Raw genomic sequence first — 16934 nt, forward strand, 5'->3', positions numbered from 1 at the left:
ACCCTGTTGTTTCTTGCAGTGTCCATTACTACAATCCAAAATGTATCTGCATAGTATGCTATCTCTGGTGTATCTATAAAACTTTTTGAGGAACATGCTGAATTCCTTTAGCTTCCTAAGGAACAGGAGGCACGGATGTGCTTTCTTGTCCATGTCTTTTATGTGATTGGATGAGAACAGGCTACCAATGATGTTTACTCCTATGAACTTAAAACTCTCAACCACTTCCAACTCAGCACCATTGATTTAAGAGGAGCATCTGCACTACCCTCCTTCCTTAAGTTAATGACTAGCTCTTTCGATTTCTTGATATTGTTCGAAATCTTGTTGTCATGACACCATGTCAGTAGGTTCTTTGACACCTTCTTGTACTCCAACTCATGCAGGTTTGAAATTTGCTTAACTCTGCTGGCTATTAACTCGAGAAGAATCTGGCCACACAGTTATGAGTGTATAGGGAGTAGTGGAGAGGGCTGAGGATACATCCCTGTGGGACACCTGGGTTGAGGATAATCATGGTGGAGTTGTTGTTGTCCGCCATTACTGACTGCGGTCATTTGGTCAGGAAAGCTAGGATCCAGTTGCAGATGGAGATCTTGTATCCTAGGTTTAAGAGTTTGGTATTTCAATCACACACGAGAAAATTTACAGATGCTCAAATCCAAGCAATACACGCAAAACACTGGTGGAAAAGAATACAGTTGACCCTTGAAGGGTCTTGTCCTGAAACGTTGATTGTACTCTTTTCCATAGACACTGCCTGGCCTGCTGAGTTCCTTCAGCATTTTGTGTGTGCATTGCTTTAAGAGCTTGGAGATGGGTTTATTTGCAATTATGGTATTGAAGGCAGAGCTGTTGTCAATAGTAATAGTTTAACGTAGGTGTTTTGTTACCCAGATGAGCCATTATACATTCATAGTGTTGAAGACATTTATGTTGAAGCAATGATGCAGTACTGAATGTAAGAGCAGATGTTTATGAAACCACTCCGGAAAAGTGAGGCAAAGATATTTACCTTAGGTTTAAGAGAATATTCAGTGATGTTATACACAACTTATATGAAAAGTTTTGCTGAAGTGGAGATTATAACTGAGAAAACTCATTACTTGTTAGAAGGCCGAAATCCAGCCTTTTAAAGGGAAATCTTGCCTGACAAACCTGTCAGAATTCTTTGAGGAAATAACAAGCAAGATAGACAAAGGAGAATCAGTGGATATTGTTTACTTCGATTTTTGGAAGGCCTTTGATAAGCTGCAAGTATGTGAAGTTGCTAAAAAGATAAAGAGGCCATGACATTACAAGGATGATACTAGCACTGACTGGCAGGAAGCAAAGAGTGGGAATAAAGGAAGCTTTTTCTAGTTGGCTGCTGGTGACTAGTCATCTTCTGCAGGTGTTGGTGTTGGGATCACTTATTTTCAGGTTATTTGCCAATGATTTGGATGATGGAATTGATGGCTTTGTGGCTAAGTCTTCAGACATTACAAAGATAGGTGGAGCAGCAGATAATCTTGAGGAAGTAGAAAGGATTTAGACAGACCAGGAGAATGAACAAAGAAGTGGCATATGGAATATATTGTCGGGAAGTGTTTCTTACTGCCCATTACACTGCTGGTGTTTATGGCAGCAATGAAGTCCTCCATCTCTGTCTGTCCTTGACCATCTTCTCCATTGTGCCTGAAGTAGTTCAGGCTCATCATTTCTGCCTCAAAGTTGTCTTTGGTTTCCTGCATTTACTCCGTCCTTTGGGGGTCCAAAGAAATGCTGGAGTTTTCCTCTCTTCTCATCACGTGCTCAAACCATCTACAATGTTTCCTCATGATGATTGTGGCCATGTAGGTGATCTTTCTTGGTCTTGACAGTGTTCAGAGCTTCTTTCGTCATGCCAGTAGTTGCCTCTTAGTTTTCACTACCATCAGCTATGCAAGTCCCAGACTCAGATACATTGTCACACATGGATAACAAAGGATTCTTCATTGTTGTTTCCATAACAATTTTTTGAACAGTCATGGTTGTTAGCTGTGAGCTGAACCCCTGAACCTGAAGGGCCAGTGGATGACTCTTAGTCTGATCTCTACCCTTTGACCTCTTTGGCATGGATGAGCCTACCACGAGCCAAAATGCAAGACCCTGACTCCAGCCAATATAGATCTCTGGGTCACTGAAGCAAACAAGAATTTGTGATCCTCTTGGAGGTAGGGAAGTGTATATGGCCATGCAATTTAGTAGAAGGAATAAAGGCATAGACTATTTTCTAAATGGAGAGCAAGTTCAGAAATCAAAGATGCCAAGGGGCTTAAGTGTTCTCATGTAGGATTCCCTGAAGGTTAATTTGCATGTTAAGTCAGTGATAAGAAAGACAAATGTAATGTTAGCATTCATTTCAAAAGGCCTTGAATATAAAAGCAAATATATAATGTTGAAGCTTTATAATGCATTGGTCAAACCATACTTGGAGTATTGTGAGCAATTTTGGGGCCCTTATCTAAGAAAAGATATGCTGGCATTGTAGAAGGTCCAGTAGAGGTTCATGAGAAGGATCCCAAAAATGAAAGGGATAACACATGAAGAGTGTGTGATGGCTCTGGGCTTATAGTCATCAGAGTTTAGGAGTATAGGGGGTGATTTCATTGTAACCTATTGAATATTGAAAGGCCTAGTGGACGTGGTAAGGATGTTTCATATAGTGCGCGAGTCTAGGACCAGAGATCACAGACTCAGAATAATGTCTCTGTAGAACAGAAATGAGGAAGAATTTCTTTAGTCAGTGAGTGGTGAATCTATGGAATTCATTGCCGTGGATGACTGTGGAGCCAAGCCTTTGGGTGTATTTAAAGTGGAGGTTGATAGGTTCTTGATTAGTAAGGCTGTCAAAGGTTACGGGAAGAAAGCAGAATGAGTAGCGTTGAGAGGGATAATAAATCAGCCATGATGGAATGGCAGAGATGACAATGGGCCAAATAGCCTAATTCTGCTCACATATCTTATGGCCTTATAACTATGTACATTGTTCTATGTAAATAAATATTTAATTGTAGTACCTAGTGTAGCAGAATAATTAATGATTTGTATCAATTTAAAATGTTTTAAAGTGGATGCAGTATTGTTTATACAAACATAAATGTACCTTCAAGATCTGAGAGTAGCATTTCGTATGACTTGTGTTAGATACCATTATATACTTTTATACTGTTGCTAAAGCTACTGCTATCTGTTTAGAGTTCACTGCCTTCAAAAAAAGTTATTTGTTGACAGCTCTATCTCTGTTCTTTGTCTTTATGAGGCAGCAATGCTAAAGAGCTAACAGACATCACAGACAGCATCATTGTACACACTTATGCCAAGGTGTCTTCACCCTTATAGAAAATGGTTGATGATGTTCCCTGCAACCACCCACACAAAGATTTCCAGAATGTCTTTCAAATTACTCCTGGGAATTTTGACTCATCATAAAGATGGCAGCATACAATCACAATAAGACATGCTATTTTATTTTCCCAACAACATTTAAGGACTTCCTTTCATCAGGAACAGTGACTGTTAGCATACAAACATTTCAACATACACTCAACAAACTGAAGAAAAATAACCATTTGTGGACAGGAGTGTTTCCAAAAAACTACGAGGAGTTACTGGAAAGAAATGTTTCATGAATAAAATAAAAAGTTGTTAAGTGTGATTAATTGGGTGGGTTTAAACTAAATCAAAAATTAATACCTGCTATGCTATGAGGAAAAAAATCTTTCATGCAGGAATGAAAGTATATTTTTATAAAGTATGTATTTCAATCAGTAGTCTAACCACATCCTGGACACCTTACTGATAAACCTAATACCATCAAATTCAACTGTAAAAGTTGCAAAAGGATTATTGAATAAATTGAAAAATATCACGAATCACAGCATTTTATTCAGCTATCAAAATCTTGTGTTTTTGCAAAGTTCTTGCTACATTTACTGATTATGCAGTTTACCATCACATCAACAGCCACCTCACATTAATAACATTAACAATTTCATTTAATGTTACAGATCCTGGTTGATTTTCTAAATCTGTCAGTTTTTTAGATATTCATTGTGTTTCATTGCTCTCCAAGAACAGTTGCCATTGTTAAAATTTTAACAAATGGAATCAGCTACCAAGATGGAAGTCACACTTGTAACAGGATTAAATTGCACAAGAGGGGAAAAGCCAATGCAATTGAATCAGATCTCTTTTAGATATTGGAAATGACAGGTTATTATTTAGAATGTCACAAAGGAATAGCCAAGTTGTATCAGGGAATTGCACATCATTACCAAAGAGTGATGAATCCACTTTATAATGTCCTTCCCAACGAACTCATGCAAAATTCACATTCAGACAACTGAAACACTGCAACTGTGACTCGGCATAATATATCCCTTGTGAACTTTCATTCTCTAAAGAGCGAAAGACATATTTCCGGAGGAACTCAGTGAGTCAGGCAGTATCAGTAGGGAGAAATAGACAGTCAGCATTTGAGATCAACACCCTTAATCCAGACTAAGTATCTTAACTTGAAAAATCGACTGCTCATTTGCCTCTCCAGATGCTGCTTGACCTGCAGAGTTCTTCCAGTAGATTGTGTATTGCTCCAGATTTCAGGACATGCAGTCTCTGGTTTCACAATGTTTTAAAGAGATGTCACCAATCTTCTTAATTCCACCAAACAATCCCTTCTCCCATCTCATGGTAACTGCTAAAAAAAAAGATGGCTTGCAAAAACAGCCACTTCCTTCTAAATCTATCAAAATGTTGAAGCTCATGTGTGATAACTGAGAGGTCTGATTTAAGGAGAAGGATCAATAGAATAAAACGTCAGATGAATGAGCAACACAAGAAGAACAGCAAGAAGAAAAATATTAAATTTTGATCAAGTGTATTTGGTAGAAAGCAGTAAGTGTAAGTTATTTTCACAATAAGGTTGAATTAGTCTTTTGAACTGCATCAATGACATATCCAAACAAATCTACCTGAGCAATTTTTGAATTAACTCAATACTTCTTTCCAAAAATGTATAAAAATAAAAGATTGCAATATACTTATATTGCTGCAGGATACACATATGAAAAAATACAAAGATTTTCAGCCTTTGCTTTGAGAGGGATTGTACAATGAAGGACATACAGTGGTTCAGTTGAAAGTGAAGTAAATTGTTTTTTAGACCTCCACTTAAGAAGTCTGAAGTTTTGTTTGATCGCAGCGATTTTCCTTTAAATTCATAAAATTGATCAACCCCTTCCCCCATTGTCAGTCTGTGAAACTTATTTCTGAAACTTGTGTGAATCAATGCAGTTGTGGCTGATGGTTCTGAGGAAAAATACTGGCAGTTAGCCAGTCAGACTGGAGTATAGCTAAGACATCTATGTATATGCTATAAGCCGAGAGCTAATGACATACCTGGGGACTACACAACGAATGCCATGGACAATTGCATAAAATCCAGTATGGCTGCTGAATCCATAGTAATATACTAAAGAATGGAAATTTAGCTCCTGGGCTATGACAGGTAGGAAAAAAAGGAGCAGGTATTCTTTTTTTAACACACACAAAATACTAGAGGAACTCAGCAGGCCAGGCAGTATCTATGAAAAAAAGTACAGTCGATGTTTTGGGCAGAGACCCTTCAGCAGCACTGGAGAGAAAAGATGAGGAGTCAGAGTAAGAGGGTGGAAGGAGGGGAGGGAGAAACACAAGGCGAAAGGTGAAACGGGGAGGTGGGGAGTGGTGATATAAAAAGTTGGAAAGTTGATTAGTGAAAGAAATACAGGGCTGGAGAAGAAGGAATCTAAAATCGTTTTTCTTATAAATTATTTTGTTTATATTTAAAGTAAAAATTAACTTTGATTTTAATAGTTTAATTACCTTGGTATAAAAAAGATATTTAAATGCTAAAATCAGTAATTGCTTTGAATCAGAGTGTCAGGAGCAGTCCAAATGGGAGGGGTCCCCACACCATGATCCACATCTTATCACTTAACTCAAGGTTAAAGGCCAGTAAGAAAGGCCCACCACATCTGCCCCAAATAAATGTGGAGGGAGGGGTTGAATTCTTTGGGTGACTACTTTGGGAGATTCAAAGTAAAAACAAAGCAAATTTATTTATTATCAAAGTATGTACTGTATATGTCACCATACATAACCCTGAGATTAAGTTTCCTACGGGCATTGGCAGTAATAGAATTAATGAAAGACTACATCCAACAAAACAGGCAAGCATCAATTTGCAAGAGACAACAAACTATCCAAATACAGAAAAGTGAAAAAAGATAATAATAAAAAATAAATAAATAAGCAATAAATATTAAGAATATACGTGTGTTGCTTTCCTGTGACTGCATGCCATGTTGATGTGCTCTGTGGTGGGGAGGGTTTTACACCTGATGGGCTGGGCTGTATTCACTACTTTTTGAAGATATTCTATTTTCTGTTTAAGGACATTGGTGTTCCCATACCTGGCCATGATGCAACCAATCAATTTGCTCTAGATGCGGTTGCTGAATTTTCACAAACTTCTAAGGAAGTTGGACACTGCTGTGCTGTGAAGGATATGGACAGATCCTCAGAAATGATAACATTGAGGAATTTAAAGTTTCTGACCCTCTCTATCTCTGATCCCCTGGTGAGGACTGGCTTATCAACCTTCAGTTTCCTCCCCCTGTCATCAATAATCAGCTTCTTTGTCTTGCCCGGCATTGAGTGAGATGCTGTTGTGGGACCACTCAACCAGATTTTTAATCTTCCTCCTATATGCTGATTTGTCACCACCTTTGATTCGGCCAATGACGATGATGTTGTTAGCATATGACATTGGAGCTATGCTTAGCTTCACAGTCATAAATATAAATTGAGTAAAGATGAGCACTATGCACATGGCCTTGTGGCGAACTGTGCTGATGGAGCTCATGGAGGAGATGTTGTTGCCAATCCGAACTGATTGGGGTCTACAAGTGAGCAAATCGAGTATCCAGTTGCACCAGGAGGTATTGAGGCCTAAGCTTTGAAGCTTATTGATTAGTTTTGAGGGGATGATAATACAGAATGCGGAGCTGCAGTCGATGAAGAGCAGCCTGATGAATGCATCTTCACTGTCTAGATGTTCCAGGGTTGAGCGAAGAGCCAATGGAATAGCATTTGCAGTTGACCTGCCGTGATGGTATCCAAACTGGAGCGGATCCAAGTAGTTTCTAAGGAAGGAGTTGATGTGTTTTATCACTGGCTTCTCAAAGCACTTCATCACAGTGTATGTAAGTGCAAATAAATGATAGTCATTCTTCTTACACAGCAATATAATTGAAGGCTGCTTGAACCAAGTGGGTACTTCAGACTACCAAAGCGAGAGGTTAAAGATATCGGGGAGCACTCCAGCCAGTTCATCAGCACAGGTCTTTAGTACTCGGCCAAGCACCCCATCTGGGCCGAATGCTTTCCATGGGTTTCCTCTCCTGAAGGATGCGCTCACAATGGCCTCAGAGTCTGAAATCACAGAGTCATCAGGTGCAGTGGGAATTCGAGAAGGTGCCTCCATGTTTTGACAGTCAAAGCGAGCATAAAGAAAACATTGAGCTCAACTGGGAATGAAACCTTATTGTCAGCTATGACACTTGGTTTCACTTCATAGAAGATAATAGCGACAAGCCCTACCACAGTTATTGAGCATCCTCCAGGTGAGCCAGCTCCAGCATCATCATTCCCAATGGATAATTTAGAAGGTTATTTTCAAGGAGCTTTGATAGAGTTCAATTTTGAATACTGTATGGCATAATGATTACCTTCATGGGGACTGTGAAAAATTTGCAGAATTATTCCAGGTCTTAATGCTCCAAGTTATGAAGTAATGCCCTAATTGCAGTTTCATTTATTTAAGAAAAGGTTAAGAGTTGATGCATTAAAGTCTGAGACAAAGACAATCTATTTAATCTACAAAGAGCTAAAGAATTGAATAAAAAGTTAGCAATTTCTTCACTGAGATGACGGATGAATTCAAGGTTTTTACCTCTACATAATGTAGCAATTACTTAAAAATGCATAAGTAGTTGAAAGGAATAAGATTGAAGGTTAAAGAAATATATTGAGAAAGAAATGTCTAAATGGTGCAGAGCATGCCACTGGCTCCAGGCTGCTTGGACTATGGAAATAATATTGAAAGTATAAGTTTAGAAATCTCCATTTGTAGTCTGGATGAAATATTACATAACCTATATGAGTTACCAGTAAAATAACAAAAGCATAGAAGATTGGTTTTGTCATGTGCTTAGTGTGTCCAATCTGGCCAGCATAGTTTTATCATTGCTGATATTTCATTGACATTATGTTTTTTGCTTTTGGATAATTATTTTGACCAAAGTGCTGTGTTTGTGTTCTTTCCGGGTGGTTGTGACTGCTTGTTTTTTTAATTTTATCCCAGTATCTGAACAAGTCTTTCCAAACAGTTATAATATCAAAACTCTTGATTATGGTTTTTCACGAAGGCATAGCTCATTTTAAATATGTAGCTTAGTTTTAGAATTTATCTGGCTGCTCTAATAGTTAAGGCACTCTTAGCTGTTCCACAGTCCTGTAGAAAGAGGAGTCACTTTGACGCTGTAATGGCCGCAAATTTGTGTATGTAGCATTTGTCGTTTGCGTACTGTAAGTGCTGATGAACCACCCGATGTATGCATGTGTGATAGAATCAAATCATTTAACCTCTTCAGCTCGTCAGATGATTGCATTTCTTACTTTAGTGGCTAGAAGATCCATTTTGCTGAATTGGAAAGAGATTAATCCTCCTACCATATTTCATTGGTTTTCCCAAACTATGTTGTGTTTAAATTTGGAAAAAATTAGAAGTGTTGTTTATGACCCTTCCATTAAATTTGAAAAGACTTGGAGGCCATTTATTCAGCATTTTCATATGATGTAATTTGACTATTTCCAAACTTATTTTACTTCTCTGTAGTGTTGGTTGAGAGGAACGGAGTCGTCGACACTAAGGTTTTCTTTTCTCCCATTTTTTACGATGTTAAAACAGCCCAGGTCTTTTTTCAGTTTAGTTGATTAATTCTGTTTAGATTAGTTTTTTTGGGGGGGGGGATTTTTTTTTTCCTTTTTCATGATTTGTGTTTAGATATTTTTCTTTGTTTTATATTATTCATTGGTATCCTATATGATTGAGAGTTTTATCATTTAAGTATTATTTGGCTTTATAATCACTCACGTTAATTATAACAATGTATTCCCAATAACTTTTTACTACTACCACGTCACGTTTATATCTTTATGAAACTAATAAAGAGATTGAAAAAGAAAGATGTATGCATGTGTACTTGTAATCATTCCAGTCATCACATTGGGAAATAAGTTAGTGCTTGCCATGTTGCTGCATGCTGTAAGCAGATTATGATGTCAGCTATCAGTAACACTTATCTGATACCAGAACAAAAATGTAGTTAACATAGAGTGTTCAAAGCTCGAAGAGAATTTAGTGTTCAGCAGCAGGAATATCTACTCACATCAGCATTATTAAAAGAGATCATCAATTACTTGTAAACCCTGTGGAGCTGTGTTAAGACCATCAATGGCACAGTTTGTCTGACTTGAAATTATGTTAATATGCAGGCAGTGCATATTTTATACTCAGTTTGCACTGGGGTCTAAATGGCTTGGGCAGCTTATATTCATTCTGAATTTTCCAGCCCCAACTTATTTGGCGACTGGAGAATGATACGACACCCTCCACAAATCTCAGCAGAATCCACAATCACTAATCCAACCACCCTCCTTACCTGTTACATCACTCCTACCAAAACTGCCAATCACATTTCACTATTATAAGGCAGGGCTGCAAAAGATTTAAACCAGAAAAAATACAAGTTAATGTAGCCCATCAGCTGGGTAAAAAAAACAGTGGATTCTGGATAACTGGGCCATCTGTTAATCAGGGCAGCTGCTTATTTGGGACAACTACAAAAACTAATCAAGAAAGTAACGGTGATTTCCTTCCTTTACTTGGGACAAACTGCCACTTAATTGGGACGGGAGACTATTGCTATACATTCTAACTAACATCAGTTGCATGTACTTGTATGCCTGTTAGACACTACACCGTTCTTAGAGCAAACAGTTTTAAGTAGCATCGGTTGCACGTGTGTGTATTCAAAAAAGCAGTGATTTTTTTGTCACTGATAGTTGGTGAAAAAAAAAGCAGTAAGACAATTTAGAACTATTTTTCTCTCTGCAGTTCAGCATTCAGGCTTGAAGATGCCAGAAATGGCCAGGAGTGAAACTGAAACTAGTTCACTACTTCAGCAAGTTAGGAACTACAAAGGATTTAAAGGTATCAACAATGAAAGTGAAAATTTGGAGGATGCAATCATCAAAAGGATTGTATGACAGCAGTCCATTATCTGCACTAGTTGCCTGTGCTGATTTTGTTCCTGTACAGACCATAAGACTATAAGATATTGGAGCACAAGTAGGCCATTCGGCCCATTGAGTCTGCTCCGCCATTCAATCATGGGCAGATCCAATTCATCCAGTCATCCCTTCTCCCCATACCTTTTGATGCCCTGGCTAATCAAGAACCTATCTATCTCTGCCTTAAATATACCCAATGACTTGGCCTCCACAGCTGCTCGTGGCAACAAATTCCACAGATTTACCATGCTCTGACGAAAGTAATTTCTCCGCATCTCTGTTCTAAATGGACATCCTTCCTTCAATCCTGAAGTCGTGCCCTCTTGTCCTAGAATCTCCTACCATGGGAAATAACTTTGGCATATCTATTCTGTTCAGGCCTTTAACATTTGGAATGTTTCTGTGAAATCCCCCCTCATTCTCCTGAACTCCAGGGAATACAGCCCAAGATCTGCCAGATGTTCCTTATACAGTAACCCTTTCATTCCAGGAATCATTCTCGTGAATCTTTTCTGAACCCTCTCCAATGTCAGTATATCTTTTCTAAAATAAGGAGCCCAAAACTGCACACAATACTCCAAGTGTGACCTCATGAGTGCCTTATAGAGCCTCAACATTACATCCTGCTCTTATATTCTATGCCTCTATAAAAGAATGCCAACATTGCATTAGCCTTCTTCAACACCGACTCAACCTGGAGGTTAACCTTTAGGATATCCTACACAAGGACCCCCAAGTCCCTTTGCATCTCTACATTTTGAATTCTCTCCCCATCTAAATAATAGTCTGCCCATTTATTTCTTCCACCAAAGTGCATGACCTTATACTTTCCAACATTGTATTTCATTTGCCACTTCTTTGCCCATTCCCCTAAACTACCTAAGTCTCTCTGCAGGCTCTCTGTTTCCTCAACACTACCTGCTCTTCCACTTATCTTTGTATCATCGGCAAATTCAGCCACAAATCTATTAATACCATAGTCCAAATCATTGACATACTTCGTAAAAAGCAGCGGTCCCAACACCGACCCCTGTGGAACTCCACTGGTAACCAGCAGCCAGCCAGAATAGGATCTCTTTCTTCCCACTGTCTGTTTTCTGGAGATCAGCCAATGCTCCACCCATGCTAGTAACTCCCCTGTAATTCCATGGGCTCTTATCTTGCTGAGCAGCTTCATATGCAGCACCTTGTCAAAGGCCTTCTGAAAATCCAAATACAGCACATCTACTGCATCTCCTTTGTCTACCCTGCTTGTAATTTCCTCAAAAAATTGCAGTAGTTTGTCAGGCAGGATTTTCCTTTCAGGAAACCATGCTGGCTTTAGCCTGTCTTGTCATGTGCCTCCAGGTATTCCAAAATCTCATTTCTAACAATCGATTCCAACAACTTCCCAACCACTGATGTCAGGCTAACAGGTCCATAGTTTCATTTCTGCTGCCTCCCACCCTTCTTAAACAGCGGAGTAACATTTGCAATTTTCCAGTCATCTGGTACAGTGCCAGAATCTATCGATTCTTGAAAGATCATTGTTAATGCCTCTGCAACCTCTCCAGCTACTTTCTTCAGAACCCGAGGGTGCATTTCATCAGGCCCAGGAGATTTATCCACCCTCAGACCATTAAGCTTCCTGAGCACCTTCTCAGTCATAATTTTCATTGCACATACTTCACTTCCCTGACACTCTTGAATGTCCAATATACTGCAGATGTCTTCCACTGTGAAGACAGATGCAAAATATGCATTCAGTTCCTCTGCCATCTCTCCAGCATCATTTTCTATTGGTCCTATATCTACCCTCAACTCTCTTTTACCCTTTATATACTTAAAAAAGATTTTAGCTTCTTCTTTGATATTAGTTGCCAGCTTCCTTTCATAATTCATCTTTTCCTTCCTAATGACCTTCTCAGTTTCCTTCTGCAAGTTTTTAAAAGCTTCCCAATCCTCTATCTTCCCACTAGCTCTGGCTTCCTTGTATGCCCTCTCTTCTGTTTTTACTTTAGCTCTGACATCACTTTTCAGCCATGGTGGTGTCCTTCTTCCATTTGAAAATTTCTTCTTATTTCCAATATATCTGTCTTGCACTTCCCGCATTTTTCGCAGAAACTCCAGCCATTGCTGCTCTGCTGTCCTTCCTGCTAGTGTCCCTTTCTAGTCAACCTTGGCCAGTTCCCCTCTTATATCATTATAATTTCCTTTTTTCCACTGAAATACCGACACATTGGATTTTAGTTTCTCAAAATCAACAATCAAGAGACCACGGTAGCGTATAGATTTTGAGTTCCCCTGTATTATAAACTAATATACATAATGCTATTGTAGTGTTCTAATTTGTTCAGTATTTCGTTAAATACATAATTTGTTGCTCAGTAAAATGGTAGTTTGTCTTTTTTATTCCTTTTTGACTATTTCCATGAAACTTTGTCTAATTGGGGCAGCCACTTAACAGGGCCAAAATGTATTGGTCCTGATGTGTCCCAATTAACCAGGAATCCACAATACATTCTGTGTATCTTCCAATTTTCTGACTGTATGATCATAAAAGACTTTAGCTTCACTTTCATAGAAGAGTAGCCATTAAGTTAAGTTTAAATTTTAAAGAAGGCATTCAATACACACAGAACACAAATTGTCAAAGAAAATATACTTGAGTCAGCACCATCACTATTTTCTAGTGACATTGACTCAGTGTTGGAAGAATATATGGACTCAGCAAAGAATCAGCACATAGACACCATCATTTTGCCCATTCCTGACAGCTCCTGAAAAGGCAGCGGTATGCGTTATCCCGAACCACTGACATCCTTCAGGTGAAGGTACACACCTAGCGCTACTGTTTCAGAATTCCAGAACAACAAAGGTTGCCAAAATATTTCTAAGTTAGATTGTTGTGTAACTGGAATCTACATCTTCTAGTGTTCTTATGCACCATGATTTTAAAGGCTGTTATTCTCAACTCACCTCTGGAACCAGGCTCTTTGCTCCAAGTTTGGACAAAGCTGCGATGACATCCTGAGCTGCCTGGCCTTATCAAAGTGCAATTGGGAATCAGTGAGCAAGATGATGGAGAATGAGGTGTCACTTGGCACCATGTGATGGGGTGCAGGCTCAGTGTGCCCCCCTGCTGTAAGAATCTATGGTTTTGTAAAATCTTTGACAGCACCTCCCATTGATTTGCTGGAGATTGAGAGTGGGTTCATTGGTTTGTGGTAATTAGCTGAATTGGATTTTTTTTTTCATGAACAGGATATCCCTGGACAATTTACCACATCACTGACGAGATTGCACTGTTATGAATTTACTGGAACAGCTCGGCTGGAGTTTCTGCTGGAGCAGTAATGGCTCTGCTCAGACTTAAACAGTCGTTGCTTGCAAAGACCGCAGCTACTGCGGATTTCTGTGGGAATCATGGGAAATGAATCAGCCAGAAAGAATTCTCTCCATAGTAACATCAGTATTACAGCATAAAAGGCTATGCAGGAAATAAGATAAAATCCGGCAGTCCTTAGCATGTGAGGTCACATCTCTCCCCTGTGGTTGTTGGTGCAGATTAAGTTCCATGACACAAGTGACTCCAAGCCTGGAGCTCTTTATTCTATGATGACTGCAGTATGTTTCTATGCTGTGGATGCTGTAATAAATACTGCAAGGCCCAGAAATTGTATATGAAATATGCAAAGTATCAAAATCTTACATAAGCAATTACTGACAACTACACCAATTCCCAATGGGACTTTTTCATTCACATCCCATTTTTGGCATCTTGCATTACTAGGCTTTATCAATAAAGGTTATAGGTTGCATATTAATACTCTGTTTTCTGCCAATAAAGTAGACAGAGCATTGTTTAAGATGATGAAAGTATTACTTGTGTGACTGACACTTCAATACCATCAGTCAGGCTATGCTGAATATTGATTGGAAGGGCTGGGGCCAATGTTGCAATGGGTAGAATTTCAACAGAGAAAATTAATTTGTGTGAACATCTTGTTCACGAAATAAAGTGGGAAATGTGCCCATTTCTCAGCTTTCATTTTTTTAAGTCTCAAGGCCGCTCCGCTATATCATTTAATTGCCAATTGAGCAGCATTATGTTTCAAGATTTTTGACAAGTTTGCACTTAAAGAATTTTAAAAATAATCTTTATTGTAAATTTTTAGTTTTAAGTAACAGTACCTGCTTAAAAATTAAGTTAAACATTATGATCGACAAAATTAAAATATTAGTAAGACAACTTTGATGATTCCATATAAGTGGAAATAATAACTAACTTATTTACCCATTTCAAAACTGAAGAGACTCTCCACAGATTTTACATTGGAGAGTCTGTGGCCAGGACATCAACAGGGCTGGGTGAGTAGGAAGGCAAATGGTATATTTAGTACAGAGAAGAGATGTTTGAACAAGAAATCTAGAAGCCATGAAGTGGAGAACAAATGACTTTCTTTGACCTGAACTACACATGACAGTGTCTCTTGACATCCAATGGGGTGGGTGACTGTCAGTGCCACTGAGAGGATGGGAGTTCAAATCCTTACCAAGAGGATATCTTTAATGGGAACGAGGGCCATGTCTATTCCAAGGAGTGTAACCTTTGGTATGTCGGGTACCAGCTGTTCAGCTCTTCAAAGCTTAAAATAAGGTTTACGGGTCTTATCTCTGGGTAAAGTAATGCTTTCTTCATTTGAGCAGTTGAATTTTTGAAATAATGGTTCCCCTATCCCCTTGTACCTTTCATCACTAGAGGAAACATTTGCAAAGTCAACTTCATGCTGATGTTAATTAGGGGGTAATTTGGTAATTAAATTCATTGTGATATTTCCTTGAGTAGGATTTCATTCTAATGAGGGCAGCCACAGGGAACTTCAAGCAAAATCCCATCACAGACACTGTTCAAGTTTCCAACTTTTATATACATATTCAGTTCACGACATAAAGATTTTCCTGTGTGGAAGACAAAAATATGAAAAAAAATATCCTTTCATGCAAATGTGTCCCTGCTTAAGGAACAGAGCCCCAGGAGACAACTCCCCAGGAGACAACTCCCCAGAAGAGTTCCTCCATCACAGAAACATTTCGATTTAGCATGCTCAAAAGCACAAAACTTTGTTTTCACCTCAGGTTCTGTGACATTTAAGTGATAGCTGAACACTGTAAAATAGAAAGCATAAGAATTGGAATCTGAAAATAAAACGCTATATTTCTCCAACAGACACGTGTTATAGATAATTGTAAGTGTTCAGTTTGAAAATATCTTTCACATTTAAGCCCCTGCTTGGAAAAATGTTTTCAGTTATGATAGAAATCCTTTAAAATATGAACCCATAATTCTGTAAATCGTGGAAAAATTGAAACATGGAAATATCAGCGTGTTTAAAATGGTATATGTCTTTGTTCCAGAGAGCATGTGTTATATTCCAAATGACAATTCTCAACCCCATTCAAAAAACAAAATCTCTGCTTTTAAGTAGAATGTTGTTTAAGGTAGTATATTTTGCATTTCAAGGAATCAATTTGCAAAATGCCTATTATAAAGCCTGTGTAAAAGAAGGCACTGGAAATAAAACAATGACTAGCTGATTGTGCTCATTGAGATATCAATAAAGGGAACACAAATACCCATCAGTGACATAACTGGAGCATAGGAGGATAGGATAAAACAATGTATCACTCTTCGTGAAAATATGTACTTTAGAAGTGGATTTTAAAGTTAAATATAGTACACAGGAGCAACATTTCTCATATCTAGCATGAATATAAGAAATTCTAGCATGAATAAACTAGTAAATACGCATGTTCTCCAAACTGAGAAGCTATAATAGCAGCAGCAGAAAAGTATCCTATTGAAGCAGAATAGGGCCATTCGACTCACTGAGTCTTTTCCGCCATTTGGTCATAGTTGATTTATTATTCCCTCTCAATTCTGTTTTCCTGCCTTCTTCCCGTAACCTTAGACACGTTTACTAATCAGGAACCTACTAAAATCTGCTTTCAATATACTCAACAACCTGGCTAACATAGCTATCTGTGGCAATGAATTCTACAGATACACCACCTTCTGGCTAAAGAAATCCCTCCTCATCTCTGTTCTAAAGGGACTTTTTTTTTCTTGTGGCTGTGCCCTCTGGCCCTACTCTTTTCCACTCCTGCAAACATCCTCTCCATCTGCTAGACTTTCAATATTCAGCAGGTTTTGGTGAGATTACCCCTTCCCCCATCCATCTGAACTCCAGCAAGTACAGACCTAGGGGCATCAAACAGGTCTTATACATTGCCCCTTTCATTCCAGGATCATTCTTGTAAATCTCCTCTGGACTTTCTCCAATGCTCGTACATCCTTTCTTAGATATGGGGCCCAAAGCTGCTCGTAATATTCCAAATATTGTCTAACCAATGCCTTGTAATACATCAACAGAACCTCCTTACTTTTATATTCTAACTCTAATACTGCATTTGCCTTCCCTACTACTGACTCAACCTGCAAGTCAACATAATGTGAATTCTATACTTGGACCCCT

Source organism: Mobula hypostoma, chromosome 2, assembly GCF_963921235.1.
Source record: "Mobula hypostoma chromosome 2, sMobHyp1.1, whole genome shotgun sequence".
In the NCBI taxonomy this organism is placed as follows: domain Eukaryota; kingdom Metazoa; phylum Chordata; class Chondrichthyes; order Myliobatiformes; family Myliobatidae; genus Mobula; species Mobula hypostoma.